Here is a 21,373-nt window from a genome sequence, read left to right as displayed (position 1 = left end):
CGGAGTGTTTTGGTATGCGCGAGCAGAGTGTTTAGCGATCGTGTGCAGATTGTTTAGCGACCATATGCATAGAGCTTAGCGAGAGCATGCAGAGTGTTCAGCGAGTGTGTGCAGAGTGTTTAGCAAGTGTGTGCAGAGTGTTTAGTGAGCACGTGCAGAGTTTTTAGTGACTGTGTGCAAAGTGTTTAGCGAGTTTGTGCAAAGTGTTTAGCGAGCACGTGCAGAGGTTGAGGGAGTGTGTGCAGAGTGTTTAGTGAGCATGTGCATTGTTTATACCGAACGCAAGCGGAGTGTTTCAGCGAGCGCATGTGGAGTGTTTTGGCAAGCTCATGTAGAGTGTTTAGCAAGAGTGTGCCGAGTGTCTTGCCAAGCCCATGCGGAGTGCTTGGCCAGCGCATGTGGAGTGTTTTGGCGAGCATGTGCGGAGTGTTTTGTCGAGTGTGTGTGGAGTGTTTTGTTGAGCACGTGCAGTGTTTTTAGCGAGTGCATGCCGAGTGTTTAGCAAGCGTGTGCAGAGTGTTTAGCGAGCATGTGCGGAGATCTGCGAGTGTGTGCAGAGTGTTTAGTGACTGCGTGCAGAGTTTACAGTGAGCGCATGTGGAGTGTTTTGGCGAACGCGTGCAGAGCACTTAGTGAGCATGTGCAGTGGTTTAGCGAGCATGTGCAGACTGTTTTGGCGAATGCGTGCAGTGTTTAGCGAGCATGTGAATAGTATTTAGCGACCACCTGCAGAGTTGAGCGAGTGTGTGCAGAGTGTTTAGCGAGTGTGTGCAGAGTGTTTAGTGAGCGCATGCGGAGTGTTTTGGTGAATGCGTGCAGAGCACTTAGCGAGCATGTGCAGTGGTTTAGCGAGCATGTGCAGACTGTTTTGGTGAGCGCATGCAGAGTGTTCAGAGCGCACATACAGCTGTTTAGTGAGCGCATGCAGAGTGTTTAGTGAGCGCTGCATAATATTTAGCAAGCGTGTGCAGCATGATTAGCGAGTGTGTGCAGAGTGTTTAGCGAGTGCTACAGAGTGTTTAGCTAGCATGGGCGGAGTGATTTGGTGAGTACATGCAGTGTTTTTAGCAAACGCGTGCGGAGTGTTTTGGCGAGCATGTGCAGTGTTTTTAGCGAGCATGTGCGGAGTATTCTGGCATGCGTGTGCAGAGCATTTAGTGAACGTGAGTGGAGTGTTTTGGCGCACATGTGCAGAGTGTTCAGCGAGTGTGTGCGAAGTGTTTAGCGAGCACGTGCGGAGGTTGAGCGAGTGTGTGCAGAGCGTTTAGTGAGTTTCTGCAGAGTGTTTAGTGAGTGCGTGCAGAGTTTTTAGCGAGTGTGTGCAAAGTGTTTAGCGAGTGTGTGCAGAATGTTTAGTGAGAGCATGCAGATTGTTTAGCGAGCGTGTGCAGAGTGTTTTGGCGAGCGTGTGCGGAGTGTTTTGTCGAGCACGTGCAGTGTTATTAGCGAGTGCATGCAGAGTGTTTTGGCATGCACGTGCAGAGCATTTTGCAAGCGCATGTGGAGTGTTTTGGCGAGCATGTGCGGAGTGTTTTGGCAAGTGCATGGGGAATGCTTTGGCGATCGCATGCAGAGTGTTTAGCGAGAATGTGCGGAGGTTTAGCGAGTGTGTGCAGTGTGTTTTGGTGAGCATGTGCAGTGTTTTTAGGGAGCACATTTGGAGTGTTTTGGCATGCACGGCAGAGCATTTAGCATGTGTGTGAGGAGTGTTTTGGCAAGCAGAGGCCGAGTGTTTTGGCAAGCGCGTGCGGAGTGTTTTGGCGATCACGTGTAGAGTGTTTTGGCGAGTGTGTGCAGTGTTTTTAGGGAGTGCATTTGGAGTATTTTGGCATGTATGGCAGAGCATTTAGTGTGTGTGTGCGGAGTGTTTTGGCACGCACATGCAGTGCTTTTAGCGAACGAGTGCAGAGTGTTTTGGCGAGCATTTGTGGAGTGTTTTGGTATGCGCAAGCAGAGTGTTTAGCGAGCGTGTGCAGAGTGTTTAGCGAACGTGTGCATAGCGCTTAGCGAGAGCATACAGAGTGTTCAGCGAGCGCGTGCAGAGTTTTTAGCGAGTTTGTGCAATATGTTTAGCGAGCATGTACGGAGGTTGAGCGAGTGTGTGCAGAGTGTTTAGCGAGCACGGGCAGTGTTTTTAGCGAACACGAGCAGAGTGTTTCAGCAAGCGCAGGTGGAGTGTTTTAGTGATCACGTGCAGAGTGTTTTGGCGAGCACATGCAGTGTTTTTAGGGAGCGCATTTGGAGGGTTTTGGCATGTATGGCAGAGCATTTAGCGTGTGTGAGCGGAGTGTTTTGGCAAGCACATGCAGTGTTTTTAGCGAATGAGTGCGGAGTGTTTTGGCGAGCGTTTGCGGAGTGTTTCGGCAGGCGCGAGCAGAGTGTTTAGCGAGCGTGTGCAGAGTGTACATCGAGTGTGTGCAGAGTTTGTTTAGCGAGTGTGTGCAGAGTGTTTAGTGAGCATATGCAGCGTGTTTAGCGAGTGTGTGCAGAGTGTTTAGTGAGCATATGCAGAGTTTTTAGCGAGTGTGTGCAGAGTGTTTAGCGAGCACGTGCAGTGTTTTTAGCGAAACCAAGCGGAGTGTTTCAGCGAGCGCATGTAGAGTGTTTTGGCAAGCTCGTGTAGAGTGTTTAGCGAGAGTGCACTGAGTGTCTTGGCAAGCACATGCGGATTGTTTTGGCGAATGCATGTGGAGTGTTTTGGCACGCGTTGCAGAGAGTTTAGCGAGTGTGTGCGGAATAATTTGTCGAGCACGTGCAGTGTTTTTAGCAAGCCCATGCAGAATGTTTTGGCAAGCGTGTGCACAGCAATTAGCGAGCGCGACTGGAGTGTTTTTAGCAAGCGCATGTGGAGTGTTTTAGTGATCACGTGCAGAGTGTTTTGGCGAGCACATGCAGTGTTTTTAGGGAGTGCATTTGGAGTGTTTTGGCATGTACGGCAGAGCATTTAGAGTGTGTGAGCAGAGTGTTTTGGCAAGCACATGCAGTGTTTTTAGCGAACGGGTGCGGAGTGTTTTGGCGAGCGTTTGCGGAGTGTTTTGGTGAGCGTTTGCGGAGTGTTTTGGCATGTGCAAGCAGAGCGTTTAGGGAGTGTGTGCAGAGTGTTTAGCGAGTGTGTGCATAGCGCTTAGCGAGAGCATACAGAGTGTTCAGTGAGTGTGTGCAAAGTGTTTAGCGAGCATGTGCGGAGGTTGAGCGAGTGTGTGCAGGTTTAGCGAGTGTGTGCAGAGTGTTTAGTGAGTGCGTGCAGAGTTTTTAGCGAGTGTGTGCAAAGTGTTTAGCGAGTGTGTGCAGAGTGTTTAGTGAGCGCGTGCAGAGTTTTTAGCGAGTGTGTGCAGAGTGTTTAGCGAGCACATGCAGTGTTTTTAGCGAACGCAAGCAGATTGTTTCGGCGAGCGCATGTGGAGTGTTTTGGCAAGCTCGTGTAGAGTGTTTAGTGAGAGTGTGCCGAGTGTCTTGGCAAGCACATGTGGAATGTTATGGCAAGCTCATGTGGAGTGTTTTGGCATGTGTTGCAGAGTGTTTAGCGAGCATGTGCAGAGTATTTTGGTGAGCGTGTGCGGAGTGTTTTTTTGAGCACGTGCAGTGTTATTAGCGAGTGCATGTGGAGAGTTTTCGGTATGCACGTGCAGAGCATTTTACAAGCTTATGTGGAGTTTTTAGGCGAGCATGTGCGGAGTGTTTTGGCAAGTACATGGGGAATGCTTTGGCGATCGCGTGCAGAGCATTTAGTGAGTGTGTGCAGAGGTTTAGCGAGTGTGTGCAGAGTATTTTGGCGAGCGCATGCGGAGTGTTTTGGCAAGTGCATGGGGAATGCTTTGGCGATCGCGTGCAGAGTGCTTAGCGAGCATGTGCGGAGATTTAGCGAGTGTGTTCAGAATGTTTTGGTGAGCATTTGCAGTGTTTTTAGGGAGCACATTTGGAGTGTTTTGGCATGCATGGCAGAGTGCTTAGCGTGTGTGTGCGGAGTGTTTTGGCAAGCGCATGCTGAGTGTTTTGGCAAGCGCGTGCGGAGTGTTTTGGCGAGCGTGTGTGGAGTGTTTTGGTGCGCTCATGCAGAGTGTTTAGCACGCGTTTGCAGAGTGTTTTGGCGAGCGCATGTGGAGTGTTTTGGCGAGCGCGTGTGGAGTGTTTAGTGAGTGCATGCGGAGTGTTTTGGTGAGTGTGTGCAGAGCACTTAGCGAGCATGTGCAGTGGTTTAGCGAGCACGTGCAGAATGTTTTGGCGAGCGCGTGCAGAGTGTTTAGCAAGCGTGTGAAGTTTGTTTAGCGAGTGCATGCAGAGTGTTTATAGCGCGCATACAGTGTGTTTAGCGAGCGTGTGAAGAGTGTTTAGCAAGTGCGTGGAGAGTGTTTAGAGTGTGCGTACAGTGTGTTTAGTGAGTATGTGCAGAGTGTTTAGCGAGTGTGTGCAGAGTATTTAGCAAGCATGTGCAGTGTTTTTAGCGAGCGTGTGCAGAGTGTTTTGGTGAGCACATGCAGTGTTTTTAGCAAGCGTGTGCGGAGTGTTCTGGCATGCGTGTGCAGAGCATTTAGCGAACGTGAGTGGAGTGTTTTGGCGAGCGTGTGCAGTGTTTTTAGGCCGCTCATTTGGAGTGTTTTGGCATGCACGCCAGAGCATTTAGTGTGTGTGTGCAGAGTGTTTTGGCAAGCACATGCAGTGTTTTTAGCAAGCGTGTGCGGATTATTCTGGCACGCATGTGCAGAGCATTTAGCGAACACGAGTGGAGTGTTTTGGCGAGCGTGTGCGGAGTGTTTTGGCGAGCACTTGCAGTGTTTTTAGCGAACGAGTGCGGAGTGTTTTGGCGAGCATTTGCGGAGTGTTTTGTTATGCGCGAGCAGAGTGTTTAGGGAGCGTGTGCAGAGAGTTTAGCGAGAGTGTGCATAGCACTTAGCGAGAGCATGAAGAGTGTTCAGCAAGTGTGTGCAGAGTGTTCAGCGAGTTTGTGCAGAGTGTTTAGTGAGTGTGTGCAGAGTGTTTAGTGAACACGTGCAGAGTTTTTAGCGAGTGTGTGCAAAGAATTTAGCGAGTGCCCCCGGAGTGTTTTGGCGAGCATGTGTGGAGTGTTCTGGCATGCGTGTGCAGAGCATTTAGTGAACGTGAGTGCTGTGTTTTGACGAGCATGTGCAGAGCGTTTTGGCGAGCACTTGCAGAGTGTTTTGGCGAGCACGTACAGTGTTCTTAGCGAGCGCATGCGGAGTGTTATGGCGATCACGTGTAGAGTGTTTTGGCGAGCATGTGCAATGTTTTTAGGGAACGCATTTGGAGTGTTTTGGCATGTATGGCAGAGCATTTAGCGTGTGTGCGCGGAGTGTTTTGGCACGCACATGCAGTGCTTTTAGCGAACGAGTGCAGAGTGTCTTGGCGAGCGTTTGTGGAGTGTTTTGGTATGCGCGAGCAGAGTGTTTAGCGAGCATGTGCAGAGTGTTTAGCGAACGTGTGCATAGCGCTTAGCGAGAGCATGCAGAGTGTTCAGCGAGTGTGTGCAGAGTGTTTAGCGAGCGCGAGCAGAGTGTTTTGGCGAGAGTGTGCGCAGTGTTCTGGAATGCGTGTGCAAAGCATTTAGCGAATGCGAGTGGAGTGTTTTGGTGAGCGTGTACAGAGCGTTCTGGCATGCATGTGCAGAGCATTTAGCAAATGCGATTGCAGTGTTTTGGTGAGCACGTGCAGTGTTTTTAGCGAGCGCGTGTGGAGTGTTTTGTCGATCACGTGCAGAGTGTTTTGGTGAGCACATGCAGTGTTTTTAGGGAGCGCATTTGAAGTGTTTTGGCATGTACAGCAGAACATTTAGTGTGTGTGTGCGGAATGTTTTGGCAAGCACATGCAGTGATTTTAGTGAGCGGGTGCGGAGTGTTCTGGCATGCGTGTGCAGAGAATTGAGCGAACACGAGTGGAGTGTTTTGGCGAGCATGTGCTCTATTTTTAGGGAGCGCATTTGGAGTGTTTTGGCATGCACGCCAGAGCATTTACTGTGTGTGTGCAGAGTGTTTTGGCAAGCACATGCAGTGTTTTTAGCAAACGAGTGCGGAGTGTTTAGCGATGACGTGCGGAGTTCAGCGAGTGTGTGCAGAGTCTTTAGTGAGCGCATGCGGAGTATTTTGGCGAACACGTGCAGAGCACTTAGCGAGCATGTGCCGTGGTTTAGTGAGCATGTGCAGACTCTTTTGGCGAGCGCGTGCAGAGTGTTTAGAGCGCACATACAGGTGTTTAGTGAGCACATGCAGAGTGATTAGCGAGCGCTGCAGAATATTTAGCAAGCGTGTGCACAGTGTTTTGGTGAGCACATGCAGTGTTTTTAGCGAACGAGTGCGGAGTGTTTTGGCGAGCGTTTGCCGTGTGTTTTGGCAAGCACGGGCAGAGTGTTTAGCGAGTGTGTGCATAGCGCTTAGCGAGAGCATGCAGAGTGTTCAGCGAGCGTGTGCAGAGTGTTTAGCGAGCGTGTGCAGAGTGTTTAGCGAGCACGAGCGGAGTTCAGCGAGTGTGTGCAGAGTGTTTAGTGACTGCGTGCGGAGTTCAGCGAGTGTGTGCAGAGTGTTTAGTGAGTGTGTGCAGAGTCTTTAGTGATCGCATGCGGAGTGTTTTGGCGAACGCATGCAGAGCACTTAGCAAGCATGTGCAGTGGTTTAGCGAGCATGTGCAGACTCTTTTGGCGAGCGCATGCAGAGTGTTTAGAGTGCACATACAGCTGTTTAGTGAGCACATGCAGAGTGATTAGCGAGCGCTGCAGAGTATTTAGCAAGCGTGTGCAGAGTGTTTAGCGAGTGTGTGCAGAGTGTTTAGCGAGCACTACAGAGTGTTTAGCGAGCGTGGGCTGAATGTTTTGGTGAGCACATGCAGTATTTTTAGCGAGCGCGTGCGGAGTGTTTTGGCGAGCATGTGCGGTGTTTTTAGCGACCGTCTGTGGAGTGTTCTGGCATGTGTGTGCAGAGCATTTAGCGAATGCGAGTGGAGTGTTTTGGCGAGTGTGTGCGGAGTGTTTTGGCGAGCACGTGCAGTGTTTTTAGGGAGCGCATTTGGAGTGTTTTGGCATGTATGGCAGAGCATTTAGCGTGTGTGTGCAGAGTGTTTTGGCAAGAACTTGCAGTGTTTATAGCGAACGAGTGCTGAATGTTTTGGCGCATGTTTGCTGTGTGTTTTGGCATGCACAGGCAGAGTGTTTAGTGAGCGTGTGCAGAGTGTTTAGCGAGTGTGTGCATAGCGCTTAGCGAGATCATGCAGAGTGTTCAGCGAGTGTGTGCAGAGTGTTTAGCGAACGCGAGTGGAGTGTTTTGGTGAGCATGTGCGGAGCATTCTGGCATGCATGTGCAGAGCATTTAGCGAACGCAAGTGGAGTATTTTGGTGAGCGTGTGCGGAATATTTAGGTGAACACGTGCAGTGTTTTTAGCGAGCGTGTGTGGAGTGTTTTGGTGATCACGTGCAGAGTGTTTTGGCGAGCACATGCTGTGTTTTTAGGGAGCGCATTTGGAGTGTTTTGGCATGTACAGCAGAGCATTTAGCGTGTGTGAGCGGAGTGTTTTGGCAAGCACATGCAGTGTTTTTAGCGAAAGTGTGCAGAGTGTTTTGGCAAGCATTTGCGGAGTGTTTTGGCATGTGTGAGCAGAGCGTTTAGGGAGCGTGTGCAGAGTGTTCAGCGAGTGTGTGCATAGCGCTTAGCGAGAGCATGCAGAATGTTCAGTGAGTGTGTGCAGAGTGTTTAGCGGGTGTGTGCAAAGTGTTTAGTGAGCGCTTGCAGAGTTTTTAGCGAGCATGTGCAGAGTGTTTAGTGAGTGTGTGCAGAGTGTTAAGTGAGCACGTGTAGAGTGTTAAGTGAGCGCATGCAGAGTGTTTAGCGAGCACGTGCGGAGGGTTAGCGAGCGTGTGCAGTGTTTTTAGCGAATGCATGCGGAGTGTTTCGGCATGTGCGTATAGAGCGTTTAGTGAGCATGTGCGGAGTGTTTTGGTGAGCGAGTGCGAAGTGTTTTAGTGAGTACATAGGGAGTGTTTTGGCAATCGCGTGCGGAGGTTTACCGAGCGTGCGCAGAGTGTTTTAGCGAGGGCGTGCAGAGTGTTTAGCAAGCGTGTGCAGAGCACTAAGCGAGAGCGTGCAGTATGTTTAGTGAGTGTGTGCAGAGTGTTTAGCGAGAGCATGCAGAGTGTTTAGCGAGTGTTTGCAGAGCGTTAAGTGAGCGCACGTAGAGTGTTAAGTGAGCGCGTGCAGAGTGTTTAGCAAGAGTGTGCCGAATGTCTTGGCAAGCGCATGCGGAGTGTTTTGGCGAGCGCATGTGGAGTGTTTTGGCCTGCGTTGCAGAGTGTTTAGCAACAGCGTGCGGAGTGTTTTGGTGAGCACCTGCAGAGCCTTTAGCGAGTGCGAGTGGAGTGTTTGGCGGAGCATGTGCGGAGTGTTCTGGCATGCGTGTGCAGAGAATTTAGCGAACATGAGTGGAGTGTTTTGGCAAGCGTGTGCGGAACGTTCTGGCGAGCACTTGCAGAGTGTTTTGGCGAGCACGTGCAGTGTTTTTAGCGAGCGCGTGCGGAGTGTTTTGGCAATCACGTGTAGAGTGTTTTGGCGAGCACGTGCAGTGTTTTTAGGGAGTGCATTTGGAGTGTTTTGGCATGTATGGCAGAGCATTTAGCGTGTGTGTGCAGAGTGTTTTGGCAAGCACATGCAGTGTTTTTATCAAAAGAGTGCAGAGAGTTTTGGCGTGTATTTGCGGAGTGCTTTGGTATGCGTGAGCAGAGTGTTCAGCGAGTGTGTGCAGAGTGTTTAGCAAGTGTGTGCAGAGTGTTTAGCGAGTGTGTGCAAAGTGTTTAGTGAGCATGTGCGGAGGTTGAGCGAATGTGTGCAGAGTGTTTAGCGAGCACGTGCAGTGTTTTTAGCAAACGCGAGTGGAGAGTTTCAGCGAGCGCATGTGGAATGTTTTGGCAAGCTCGTGTAGAGTGTTTAGCAAGAGTGTGCCGAATATCTTGGCAAGCGCATGCGGAGTGTTTTGGCGAGTGCATGTGGAGTGTTTTGGCCTGCATTGCAGAGTGTTTAGAGAACGTGTGCGGAGTATTTTGGCGAGTGCATGCAGAGTGTTTTGGCGAGCACGTGCAGAGTGTGTTAGCGAGCATGTGCAGAGTGTTTTGCCAAGCGTGTGCGGAGTGTTTTGGCGAGCGTGTGTGGAGTGTTTTGTGGAGCACGTGCAGTGTTTTTAGCGAGTGCATGCGCAGTGTTTAGCGAGCGTGTGCAGAGTGTTTAGTGACTGTGTGCAGTGTTTATAGTGAGCGCATGTGGCGTGTTTTGGCAAACGCGTGCAGAGCACTTAGCGAGCATGTGCAGTGGTTTCAGCGAGCATGTGCAGACTGTTTTGGCGAGTGCGTGCAGAGTGTTTAGCGAGCATGTGAAGAGTGTTTAGCAACCACGTGCGGAGTTGAGCGAGTGTGTGCAGAACATTTAGGGAGCGTGTGCAGAGTGTACAGCGAGTGTGTGCATAGCGCTTAGCGAGAGCATGCAGAATGTTCAGCGAGTGTGTGCAGAGTGTTTAGCTGGTGTGTACAAAGTGTTTAGTGAGCACGTGCAGAGTGTTAAGTGAGTGCGTGCAGAGTGTTTAGCGAGCAAGTGCGGAGGGTTAGCGAGCGTGTGCAGTGTTTTTAACGAATGCGTGCGGAGTGTTTCGGCATGTGCGTGTAGACCGTTTAGTGAGCATGTGCAGAGTGTTTTGGCGAGCGAGTGCGGAGTGTTTTAGTGAGTGCATAGGGAGTGTTTTGGCGATCGCGTGCGGAGGTTTACCGAGCATGTGCAGAGTGTTTTGGTGAGGGCGTGCAGAGTGTTTAGCAAGCGTGTGCAGAGCACATAGCGAGACTGTGCAGAGTGTTTAGTGAGTGTGTGCAGAGTGTTTAGCGAGCGCATGCAGAGTGTTTAGCGAGTGTTTGCAGAGTGTTAAGTGAGCGCATGTAGAGTGTTAAGTGAGCACGTGCAGAGTGTTTAGCGAGCGTGTGCAGTTTTTGGTGAGCCTGTGCGGAATGTTTAGCGAGCGCGGGCTGAGTGTTTTGGTGGGCGCCTCAGGGTGTTTGGTGAATGCGTGCAGAGTGTTTAGCGAGCATGTGCAGAGTGTTTAGTAAACACGTGTGGAGTTGAGCGAGTGTGTGCGGAGTGTTTAGCGAGTGCATGCAGAGTGTTTAGTGAGTTCATGCCGAGTGTTTTGGCGAGCGCATGCAGAGCACTAACGAGCATGTGCAGTGGTTTAGCAAGCATGTGCAGACTGTTTTGGTGAGCGTGTGCAGAGTGTTTAGCAAGCGTGTGAAGAGTGTTTAGCGAGTGCGTGCAGAGTGTTAAGCGAGTGTGTGCAAAGTGTTTAGCGAATGTGTGCAGAGTGTTTAGCGAGTGTGTGCAGAGTGTTTAGCGAGCGCGTGCAGAGTTTTTAGTGAGTGTGTGCAGAGTGTTTAGCGAGTGTGTGCAAAGTGTTTAGTGAGTGTTTGCAGAGTGTTTAGCAAGCACGTGCACTGTTTTTAGCGAGCGTGTGCAGAGTGTTTTGGTGAGCACATGCAGTGTTTTAGTGAACAAGTGCGGAGTGTTTAGCGAGAGTGGGCATAGCACTTAGCAAGAGCATGCAGAGTGTATAGCGAGTGTGTGCAGAGTGTTCAGCGAGTGTGTGCAGAGTGTTTAGTGAGTGCGTGCAGAGTTTTTAGCGAGTGCGCCCGGAGTGTTTCGGCATGTGCGTGCAGAGCGTTTTGCAAGTGCATGTGGAGTAGTTTGGCCGGCATGTGCTGAGTGTTTTGGCATGCCCTTGCAGAGTGTTCAGTGAGCACATGCGGAGTGCTTTGGCGAGCTCGTGCAGAGCATTTAGCGAGCGCGAGTGGAGTGTTTTGGCAAGCGTGTGCGGAGTGTTCTGGCATGCGTGTGCAGAGAATTTAGCAAATGTGAGTGGAGTGTTTTGGCGAGCGTGTGCAGACCATTTTGGTGAGCACTTCCAGAGTGTTTTGGCGAGCACGTGCAGTGTTTTTAGGGAGCGTGTGCAGTGTGTTTTGGTGAGCACGTGCAGGGTTTTTAGCGAGCATCTGCGGAATGTTCTGGCATGCGTGTGCAGAGCATTTACTGAATGTGAGTGGAGTATTTTGGTGAGCGTGTGCAGTGTTTTTAGGAAGCGCATTTGGAGTGTTTTGGCATGCATGCCAGAACATTTAGTGTGTGTGTGCGGAGTGTTTTGGCAAGCACATGCAATGTTTTTAGCAAGCATGTGCGGAGTGTTCTGGCATGCATGTGCAGAGCTTTTAGCGAAGGCGAGTGGACAGTTTTGGCGAGCGTGTGCGGAGTGTTTTGGTGAGCACGTGCAGTGTTTTTAGCAAACGAGTGCGCAGTGTTTTGGCGAGCGTTTGAGGAGTGTTTTGTTATGCGCAAGTAGAGCATTTAGGGAGCGTGTGCAGAGTGTTTAGCAAGCGTGTGCATAGTTCTTAGCGAGAGCATGCAGAGTGTTCAGCCAGTGTGCGCAAAGTGTTTAGCGAGTGTGTGCAGAGTGTTTAGTGAGCGCATGCAGAGTTTTTAGCGAGAGCGTGCAGAGTTTTTAGCGAGTTTGTGTAGAGTATTTTGTACAGCATGTGCAGAGTTTTTAGCGAGTGCGCCCGGAGTGTTTTGACATGTGCCTGCAGAGCGTTTTGCAAGTGCATGTGGAGTATTTTAGCGAGCGTGTGCTGAGTGTTTTGGCATGGCTGTGCAGAGATTTTATCGAGCGCATGCGTAGTGTTTTGGCGAGCACGTGCAGAGCATTTAGCGAATGCGAGTGGAGTGTTTTGGCGAGCGTGTGCGGAGCGTTTTGCCGAGCACTTGCAGAGTGTTTTGGCGAGCACGTGCAGTGTTTTTAGCGAGCGTGTGTGGAGTGTTTTGGCGATCACGTGTAGAGTGTTTTGGCGAGCATATGCAGTGTTTTTAGGGAGCACATTTGGAGAGTTTTGGCATGTATGGCAGAGCATTTAGCGTGTGTGTGCAGAGTGTTTTGGCACACACAAGCAGTGGTTTTATCGAACGAGTGCAGAGTGTTTTGCTGAGTGTTTGCGGAATGTTTTGGTATGCACGAGCAGAGCGTTTAGCGAGCGTGTGCAGAGTGTTTAGCAAGCGTGTGCATAGCGCTTAGCGAGAGCATGCAGAGTGTTCAGCGAGTGTGTGCAGAGTGTTTAGCAAGTGTGTGCAGAGTGTTTAGTGAGCGCTTGCAGAGATTTTAGCAAGTGTGTGCAGAGTTTTTAGCGAGTGTGTGCAAAGTGTTTAGCGAGCACATGCGGAGGTTGAGGGAGTGTGTGTAGAGTGGTTAGCGAGTGGAGTGTTTCAGCGAGCACATGTGGAATGTTTTGGCAAGCTCGTGTAGAGTGTTTAGCAAGTGTGTGCCGAGTGTCTTGGCAAGCACATGCGGAGTGTTTTGGCGAGCGCATGTGGAGTGTTTTGGCGAGAGCATGTGGAGTGTTTTGTCCTGCATTGCAGAGTGTATAGCGAGTGTGTGCGGAGTATTTTGGCGAGCACAAGCAGAGTGTTTTGGCGAGCATGTTCAGTGTTTTTAGCGAGCGTGTGCAGAGTGTTTTGGCGAGTGTGTGTGGAGTCTTTTGTCGAGCACATGCAGTGTTTTTAGCGAGTGCATGCTGAATGTTTAGTGAGCATGTACAGAGTGTTTAGTGAGCAAGTGCAGAGTTCAGTGAGTGTGTGCAGAGTGTTTAGTGAAAGTGTGCAGAGTTTATAGTGAGCGCATGCGGAGTGTTTTGGCGAGCGCATGTGGAGTGTTTTGGCCTGCGTTGCAGAGTGTATAGCGAGCGTATGTGGAGTATTTTGGCGAGCACATGCAGAGTGTTTTGGCGAGCACATGCAGAGTGTTTTGGCGAGCACGTGCAGAGTGTTTTGGCGAGCATGTGCAGTGTTTTTAGCGAATGTGTGCAGAGTGTTTTGGCGAGCTTGTGCAGATTGTTTTGCCGAGCGTGTGGAGTCTTTTGTCGAGCACATGCAGTGTTTTTAGCGAGTGCATGCTGAATGTTTAGTGAGCGTGTACAGAGTGTTTAGTGAGCAAATGCGGAGTTCAGCGAGTGTGTGCAGAGTGTTTAGTGACTGCGTGCAGAATTTATAGTGAGCGCATGTGGAATGTTTTGGCGAACACGTGCGGAGCACTTAGCGAGCATGTGCAGTGGTTTAGCGAGCATGTGCAGACTGTTTGGCGAGTGCGTGCAGAGTGTTTAGCGAGCATGCGCAGAGTGTTTAGTAACCACGTGCGGAATTCAGCGAGTTTGTGCAGAGTGTATAGTGAGTGTGTGCAGAGTGTTTAGTGAGCGCATGCGGAGTGTTTTGGCGAACGCGTGCAGAGCACTTAGTGAGCATGTGCAGTGGTTTAGTGAGCATGTACAGACTGTTTTTGCGAGCGCGTGCAGAGTGTTTACAGCGTGCATACAGGTGTCTAGTGAGCGTGTGCAGAGTGTTTAGCGAGCGCTACAGAGTATTTAGCCAGCGTGTGCAGTGTGTTTAGCGAGTGTGTGCAGATTGCTTAGTGAGCGCTACAGAGAGTTTAGCAAGCGTGGGCGGATTGTTTTGGTGAGCACATGCAGTGTTTTTAGTGAGCGTGTGCGAAGTGTTTTGGCGAGCATGTGCAGAGCATTTAGCGAAAGCGAGTGGAGTGTTTTGGCGAGTGTGTGTGGAGTGTTTTGGCGAGCACATGCAGTGTTTTTAGGGAGCGCATTTGGAGTGTTTTGGCATGTATGGCAGAGCATTTAGCATGTGTGTGCGGAGTGTTTTGGCGAGCGTTTGCGGTGTGTTTTGGCATGCATGAGCAGAGCGTTTAGCGAGCGTGTGCAGAGTGTTTAGCGAGTGTGTGCATAGCGCTTAGCGAGAGCATGCAGAGTGTTCAGCGAGTGTGCGCAGAGTGTTTAGCCGCTGTGTGCAAAGTGTTTAGTGAGCGCATGCAGAGTTTTTAGCGAGTGTGTGCAGAGTTTTTAGCGAGTGTGTGCAGAGTGTTTAGCGAATGTGTGCAGAGTGTTAAGTGAGCACGTGTAGAGTGTTAAATGAGCGCGTGCAGAGTGTTTAGCGAGTGCGTGCAGAGTGTTTGGCGAGCGTGTGTGGAGTGTATAGCGAGCGCGGGCCAAGTGTTTTGGTGAGCGCCTCAGGGTGTTTGGTGAGTGCGTGCGGAGTGTTTAGCGAGCATGTGCAGAGTGTTTAGTGAACACATGCGGAGTTGAGTGAGTGTGTGCAGAGTGTTTAGCGAGTGTGTGCGGAGTGTTTAGTGAGCACATGCGGAGTGTTTTGGCGAGCGCATGCAGAGCACTTAGTGAGCATGTGCAGTGGTTTAGCGAGCATGTGCAGACTGTTTTGGTGAGCGCGTGCAGAGTGTTTAGCAGGCATGTGAAGAGTGCTTAGCGAGTGTGCGCAGAGTGTTTAGCGAGTGCGTGCAGAATGTTTAGCAAGTGTGTGCACAGTGTTTAGCAAGCACGTGCAGTGTTTTTAGCGAGCGTGTGCAGTGTGTTTTGGTGAGCACGTGCAGCGTTTTTAGCGAGCATCTGCGGAATGTTCTGGCATGCGTGTGCAGAGCATTTACTGAATGTGAGTGGAGTGTTTTGGTGAGCGTGTGCAGTGTTTTTAGGAAGCGCATTTGGAGTGTTTTGGCATGCATGCCAGAACATTTAGTGTGTGTGTGCGGAGTGTTTTGGCAAGCACATGCAATGTTTTTAGCAAGCATGTGCGGAGTGTTCTGGCATGCATGTGCAGAGCTTTTAGCGAACGCGAGTGGACAGTTTTGGCGAGCGTGTGCGGAGTGTTTTGGTGAGCACGTGCAGTGTTTTTAGCAACGAGTGCGCAGTGTTTTGGCGAGCGTTTGAGGAGTGTTTTGTTATGCGCAAGTAGAGCATTTAGGGAGCGTGTGCAGAGTGTTTAGCAAGCGTGTGCATAGTTCTTAGCGAGAGCATGCAGAGTGTTCAGCCAGTGTGCGCAAAGTGTTTAGCGAGTGTGTGCAGAGTGTTTAGTGAGCGCATGCAGAGTTTTTAGCGAGAGCGTGCAGAGTTTTTAGCGAGTTTGTGTAGAGTATTTTGTACAGCATGTGCAGAGTTTTTAGCGAGTGCGCCCGGAGTGTTTTGACATGTGCCTGCAGAGCGTTTTGCAAGTGCATGTGGAGTATTTTAGCGAGCGTGTGCTGAGTGTTTTGGCATGGCTGTGCAGAGATTTTATCGAGCACGTGCGTAGTGTTTTGGCGAGCACGTGCAGAGCATTTAGCGAATGCGAGTGGAGTGTTTTGGCGAGCGTGTGCGGAGCGTTTTGGCGAGCACTTGCAGAGTGTTTTGGCGAGCACGTGCAGTGTTTTTAGCGAGCGCATTTGGAGAGTTTTGGCATGTATGGCAGAGCATTTAGCGTGTGTGTGCAGAGTGTTTTGGCACGCACAAGCAGTGGTTTTATCGAACGAGTGCAGAGTGTTTTGCTGAGTGTTTGCGGAATGTTTTGGTATGCACGAGCAGAGCGTTTAGCGAGCGTGTGCAGAGTGTTTAGCAAGCGTGTGCATAGCGCTTAGCGAGAGCATGCAGAGTGTTCAGCGAGTGTGTGCAGAGTGTTTAGCAAGTGTGTGCAGAGTGTTTAGTGAGCGCTTGCAGAGATTTTAGCAAGTGTGTGCAGAGTTTTTAGCGAGTGTGTGCAAAGTGTTTAGCGAGCACGTGCGGAGGTTGAGGGAGTGTGTGTAGAGTGGTTAGCGAGCACGTGCAGTGTTTTTAACGAACACGAGTGGAGTGTTTCAGCGAGCACATGTGGAATGTTTTGGCAAGCTCGTGTAGAGTGTTTAGCAAGTGTGTGCCGAGTGTCTTGGCAAGCACATGCGGAGTGTTTTGGCGAGCGCATGTGGAGTGTTTTGGCGAGAGCATGTGGAGTGTTTTGTCCTGCATTGCAGAGTGTATAGCGAGCGTGTGCGGAGTATTTTGGCGAGCACAAGCAGAGTGTTTTGGCGAGCATGTTCAGTGTTTTTAGCGAGCGTGTGCAGTGTTTTGTGACTGCGTGCAGAGTTTATAGTGAGCGCATGCGGAGTGTTTTGGCGAGCGCATGTGGAGTGTTTTGGCCTGCTTTGCAGAGTGTATAGCGAGCGTGTGCGGAGTATTTTGGCGAGCACATGCAGAGTGTTTTGGCGAGCACATGCAGAGTGTTTTGGCGAGCACGTGCAGAGTGTTTTGGCGAGCATGTGCAGTGTTTTTAGCGAATGTGTGCAGAGTGTTTTGGCGAGCTTGTGCAGAGTGTTTTGCCGAGCGTGTGTGGAGTCTTTTGTCGAGCATATGCAGTGTTTTTAGCGAGTGCATGCTGAATGTTTAGTGAGCGTGTACAGAGTGTTTAGTGAGCAAATGCGGAGTTCAGCGAGTGTGTGCAGAGTGTTTAGTGAATGCATGCAGAGTTTATAGTGAGCGCATGTGGAGTGTTTTGGCGAGCGCATGTGGAATGTTTTGGCAAGCTCGTGTAGAGTGTTTAGCAAGAGTGTGCCAAGTGTCTTGGCAAGCACATGCGGAGTGTTTTGGCGAGCACATGTGTAGTGTTTTGGCCTGCATTGCAGTGTGTATAGCGAGCGTATGCAGAGTATTTTGGCGAGCGCATGCAGAGTGTTTTGGCGAGCACGTGCAGAGTGTTTTGGCGAGCATGTGCAGTGTTTTTAGCGAATGCGTGCAGAGTGTTTTGGCAAGCGTGTGTGGAGTGTTTTGGTGAACGTGTGTGGAGTGTTTTGTCGAGCACGTGCAGTGTTTTTAGCGAGTGCATGCGCAGTGTTTAGCGAGCATGTGCAGAGTGTTTAGCGAGCACGTGCGGAGTTCAGCGAGTGTGTGCAGATTGTTTAGTGACTGCATGCAGAGTTTATAGTGAGCGAATGTGGAATGTTTTGGCGAACACGTGCAGAGCACTTAGCGAGCATGTGCAGTGGTTTAGCGAGCATGTGCAGACTGTTTAGGCAAGTACGTGCAGAGTGTTTAGCGAGCATGTGAAGAGTGTTTAGCGACCATGTGCGGAGTTGAGCGAGTGTGTGCAGCGTGTTTAGCGAGCATGCGCAGAGTGTGTAACGACCACGTGCAGAGTTCAGCGAGTTTGTGCAGAGTGTATATTGAGTGTGTGCAGAGTGTTTAGTGAGCGCATGCGGAGTGTTTTGGCGAACACGTGCAGAGCACTTAGTGAGCATGTGCAGTGGTTTAGCGAGCATGTACAGACTGTTTTCGCGAGCGCGTGCAGAGTGTTTACAGCATGCGTACAGGTGTTTAGTGAGCGCGTGCAGAGTGTTTAGCAAGTGTGTGCAGTGTGTTTAGCGAGTGTGTGCAGATTGTTTAGCGAGCGCTACAGAGAGTTTAGCAAGCGTGGGCGGAGTGTTTTGGTGAGCACATGCAGTGTTTTTAGCGAGCGTGTTTGGAGTGTTTTGGCGAGCATGTGCAGAGCATTTAGCGAATGCGAGTGGAGTGTTTTGGCGAGTGTGTGTGGAGTGTTTTGGCGAGCACATGCAGTGTTTTTAGGGAGCGCATTTGGAGTGTTTTGGCATGTAAGGCAGAGCATTTAGCATGTGTGTGCAGAGTGTTTTGGCAAGCACTTGCAGTGTTTTTAGCAAACGTGTGCGGAGTATTTTGGCGTGCGTTTGCGGTGTGTTTTGGCATGTGTGAGCAGAGCATTTAGGGAGCGTGTGCAGAGTGTTTAGCGAGTGTGTGCATAGCGCTTAGCGAGAGCATGCAGAATGTTCAGTGAGTGAGTACACAGTGTTTAGCGGGTGTGTGCAGAGTTTATAGTGAGCGCATGTGGAGTGTTTTGGCGAATGCATGCAGAGCACTTAGTGAGCATGTGCAGTGGTATAGCGAGCATGTGCAGACTGTTTTGGCGAGTGCATGCAGAGTGTTTAGCGAGCATGTGAAGAGTGTTTAGCTACCAGGTGCGGAGTTCAGCGAGTGTGTGCAGAGTGTTTAGCGAGTGCGTGCAGAGTGTTTGGTGAGCGTGTGCGGAGTGTATAGCGAGCGCGGGCCAAGTGTTTTGGTGAGTGCCTCAGGGTGTTTGGTGAGTGCGTGCGGAGTGTTTAGCGAGCATGTGCAGAGTGTTTAGTGAACACATGCGGAGTTGAGCGAATTTGTGCAGAGTGTTTAGCGAGTGCGTGCGGAGTGTTTAGTGAGCACATGCGGAGTGTTTTGGCGAACGCATGCAGAGCACTTAGTGAGCATGTGCAGTGGTTTAGCGAGCATGTGCAGACTGTTTTGGTGAGCGCGTGCAGAGTGTTTAGCAGGCATGTGAAGAGTGCTTAGGAAGTGTGTGCAGAGTCTTTAGCGAGTGCGTGCAGAATGTTTAGCAAGTGTGTGCACAGTGTTTAGCAAGCAAGTGCAGTGTTTTTAGCGAGCGTGTGCGGTGTGTTTTGGTGAGCACGTGCAGGGTTTTTAGCGAGCATCTGCGGAATGTTCTGGCATGCGTGTGCAGAGCATTTACTGAACGTGAGTGGAGTGTTTTGGTGAGCGTGTGCAGTGTTTTTAGGAAGCGCATTTGGAGTGTTTTGGCATGCATGCCAGAACATTTAGTGTGTGTGTGCGGAGTGTTTTGGCAAGCACATGCAATGTTTTTAGCAAGCATGTGCGGAGTGTTCTGGCATGCATGTGCAGAGCTTTTAGCGAACGCGAGTGGACAGTTTTGGCGAGCGTGTGCGGAGTGTTTTGGTGAGCACGTGCAGTGCTTTTAGCAAACGAGTGCGGAGTGTTTTGGCGAGCGTTTGAGGAGTGTTTTGTTATGCGCAAGTAGAGCATTTAGGGAGCGTGTGCAGAGTGTTTAGCATGCGTGTGCATAGTTCTTAGCGAGAGCATGCAGAGTGTTCAGCCAGTGTGCGCAGAGTGTTTAGCGAGTGTTTGCAGAGTGTTTAGTGAGCGCATGCAGAGTTTTTAGCGAGAGTGTGCAGAGTGTTTAGCGAGTGTGTGCAGAGTGTTTAGTGAGCGCGTGCAGAGTTTTTAGCGAGTTTGTGCAGAGTATTTTGTACAGCATGTGCAGAGTTTTTAGCGAGTGCGCCCGGAGTGTTTTGACATGTGCCTGCAGAGCGTTTTGCAAGTGCATGTGGAGTATTTTAGCGAGCGTGTGCTGAGTGTTTTGGCATGGCTGTGCAGAGATTTTAGCGAGCGCGTGCGTAGTGTTTTGGCGAGCACGTGCAGAGCATTTAGCAAATGCAAGTAGAGTGATTTGACAAGCGCGTGCAGACTGTTTTGGCATGCATGTGCAGAGATTTTAGCGAACGCGAGTGGAGTGTTTTGGCGAGCGTGTGCAGAGCACATAGTGAGCATGTGCAGTGGTTTAGGGAGCATGTGCAGACTGTTTTGGCGAGTGCGTGCAGAGTGCTTAGCGAGTGTGTGAAGAGTGTTTAGCGCACGTGTGCAGAGTGTTTAGCGACCACGTGCGAGTGTGTGCAGTGTTTAGTGAGTGCATGCGGAGTGTTTTGGTGAACACGTGCAGAGCACTTAGCGAGCATGTGCAGTGGTTTAGCGAGCATGTGCAGACTGTTTTGGCGAACGCATGCAGAGTGTTTGGCAAGCATCTGAAGAGTGTTTAGCGAGTGCATGCAGAATGTTTACAGCGTGCGTACAGGTGTTTAGTGAGCGCATGCAGAGTGTTTAGCGAGTGTGTGCAGATTGTTTAGCGAGCGCTACAGAGTGTTTAGCAAGCGTGGGCAGAGTGTTTTGGTGAGCATGTGCAGTGTTTTTAGCGAGCGTGTGTGGAGTGTTCTGGCATGCGTGTGCAGAGCATTTAGCGAATGTGAGTGGAGTGTTTTGGCGAGTGTGTACGGAATGTTTTGGCGAGCACGTGCAGTTGTTTTAGGGAGTGCATTTGGAGTATTTTGGCATGTATAGCAGAACATTTAGCGTGTGTGTGCGGAGTGTTTTGGCAAGCACTTGCAGTGTTTTTAGCGAATGAGTGCGGAGTGTTTTGGCGAGCGTTTGTGGAGTGTTTTGGCATGCGCAAGCAGAGCATTTAGCGAACATGTGCAGAGTGTTTAGCGTGTGTGCATAGCGCTTAGCGAGAGCATGCAGAGTGTTCAGCGAGTGTGCACAGAGTGTTTAGCGAGTGCGTGCAGAGTGATTTGGCGAGCATGTGTGGAGTGTTCTGGCATGCATGTGCAGAGCATTTAGCGAACACGAGTGGAGTGTTTTGGCGAGCATGTGCGGAGTGTTCTGGCATGCATGTGCAGAACATTTAGCGAACACGAGTGGAGTGTTTTGATGAGCATGTGCGGAGTGTTTTGGCGAGCCCGTGCAGTGTTTTTAGTGAGCACGTGCGGAGTGCTTTGGTGATCACGTGCAGAGTGTTTTGGCGAGCACATGCAGTGTTTTTAGGGAGCGCATTTGGAATGTTTTGGCATGTACGGCAGAGCATTTAGCATGTGTGAGCAGAGTGTTTTGGCAAGCACATGCAGTGTTTTTAGCGAACGAGTGCGGCGTGTTTTGGCAAGCGTTTGTGGATTATTTTGGCAAGTGCGAGCAGAGTGTTTGGGGAGTGTGTGCGGAGTGTTTAGCGAGTGTGTGCATTGCGCTTCACGAGAGCATGCAGAGTGTTCAGTGAGCGTGTGCAGAATGTTTAGCGAGTGCGTGCAGAGTGTTTACTGAGCGCATTCAGAGCGTTTAGGGAGCGTGTGCAGAGTGTTTAGCAAGTGTGTGCAGAGTGTCCAGCGAGTGTGCGCAGAGTTTCCAGCGAGTGTGTGCAGTGTATTTAGCGAGCTCGTGTGGAGTGTTTTGGCAAGCATGTGCGGAGTCTTTTGCTGAGTTTGTACGGAGTGTTTTGGCGAGCGTGTCCAGAGTGTTTTGGCAAGCGCATGCGGAGTGTTTTGGCAAGCTCTGCAGAGTGTTTGGCGAATGCGTGCGGAGTGTGTTGGCCGAGCATGGACAGTGTGTTTTGGTGAGCGTGTGCGGAGTGTTTAGCGAGCGTGGGCCGAGGTTTTGGGTGAGCGCATGCGGAGTGTTTTGGTGAGCGTGTGCTGAGTGTTTTGGCGAGTGCATGGGAAGTGTTGGCGAGCGCCTGTATAGCGCTTAGCGAGAGCGTGCAGAGTGTCCAGCAAGTGTGCGCAGTGTTTCCAGCGAGCGTGTGCAGAGTTACCAGCAAGTGTGTGCAGAGTGTCCAGCGAGAGCGTACAGAGTGTCCAGCGAGTGTGCGCAGAGTTTCCAGCGAGTGTGTGCAGAGTTACCAGCGAGTGTGTGCAGAGTTTCCAGCAAAAGCATGCAGATTGTCCAGCGAGCGTGTGCAGAGTGTCCAGCGAGTGTGCGCAGAGTTTCCAGCAAGTGTGTGCAGAGTGTCCAGCGAGTGTGCGCAGAGCTTCCAGCAAGTGTGTGCAGAGTGCTTAATGAGTGCGTGCTGAGTATTTTGGCGAAGGTGTGTGGAGTCTTTCGCTGAGTGTGTGCGGAGTGTTTTGGCGAGCAAGTGCGGAGTGTTCTGGCGATCGCGTGCGGAGGTTT

This window comes from Carcharodon carcharias, chromosome 10 (genome assembly GCF_017639515.1).
Source record: "Carcharodon carcharias isolate sCarCar2 chromosome 10, sCarCar2.pri, whole genome shotgun sequence".
Classification (NCBI taxonomy): domain Eukaryota; kingdom Metazoa; phylum Chordata; class Chondrichthyes; order Lamniformes; family Lamnidae; genus Carcharodon; species Carcharodon carcharias.
The sequence above is the reverse complement of the archived record's forward strand: the minus strand, read 5'-3'. Positions refer to the sequence as shown.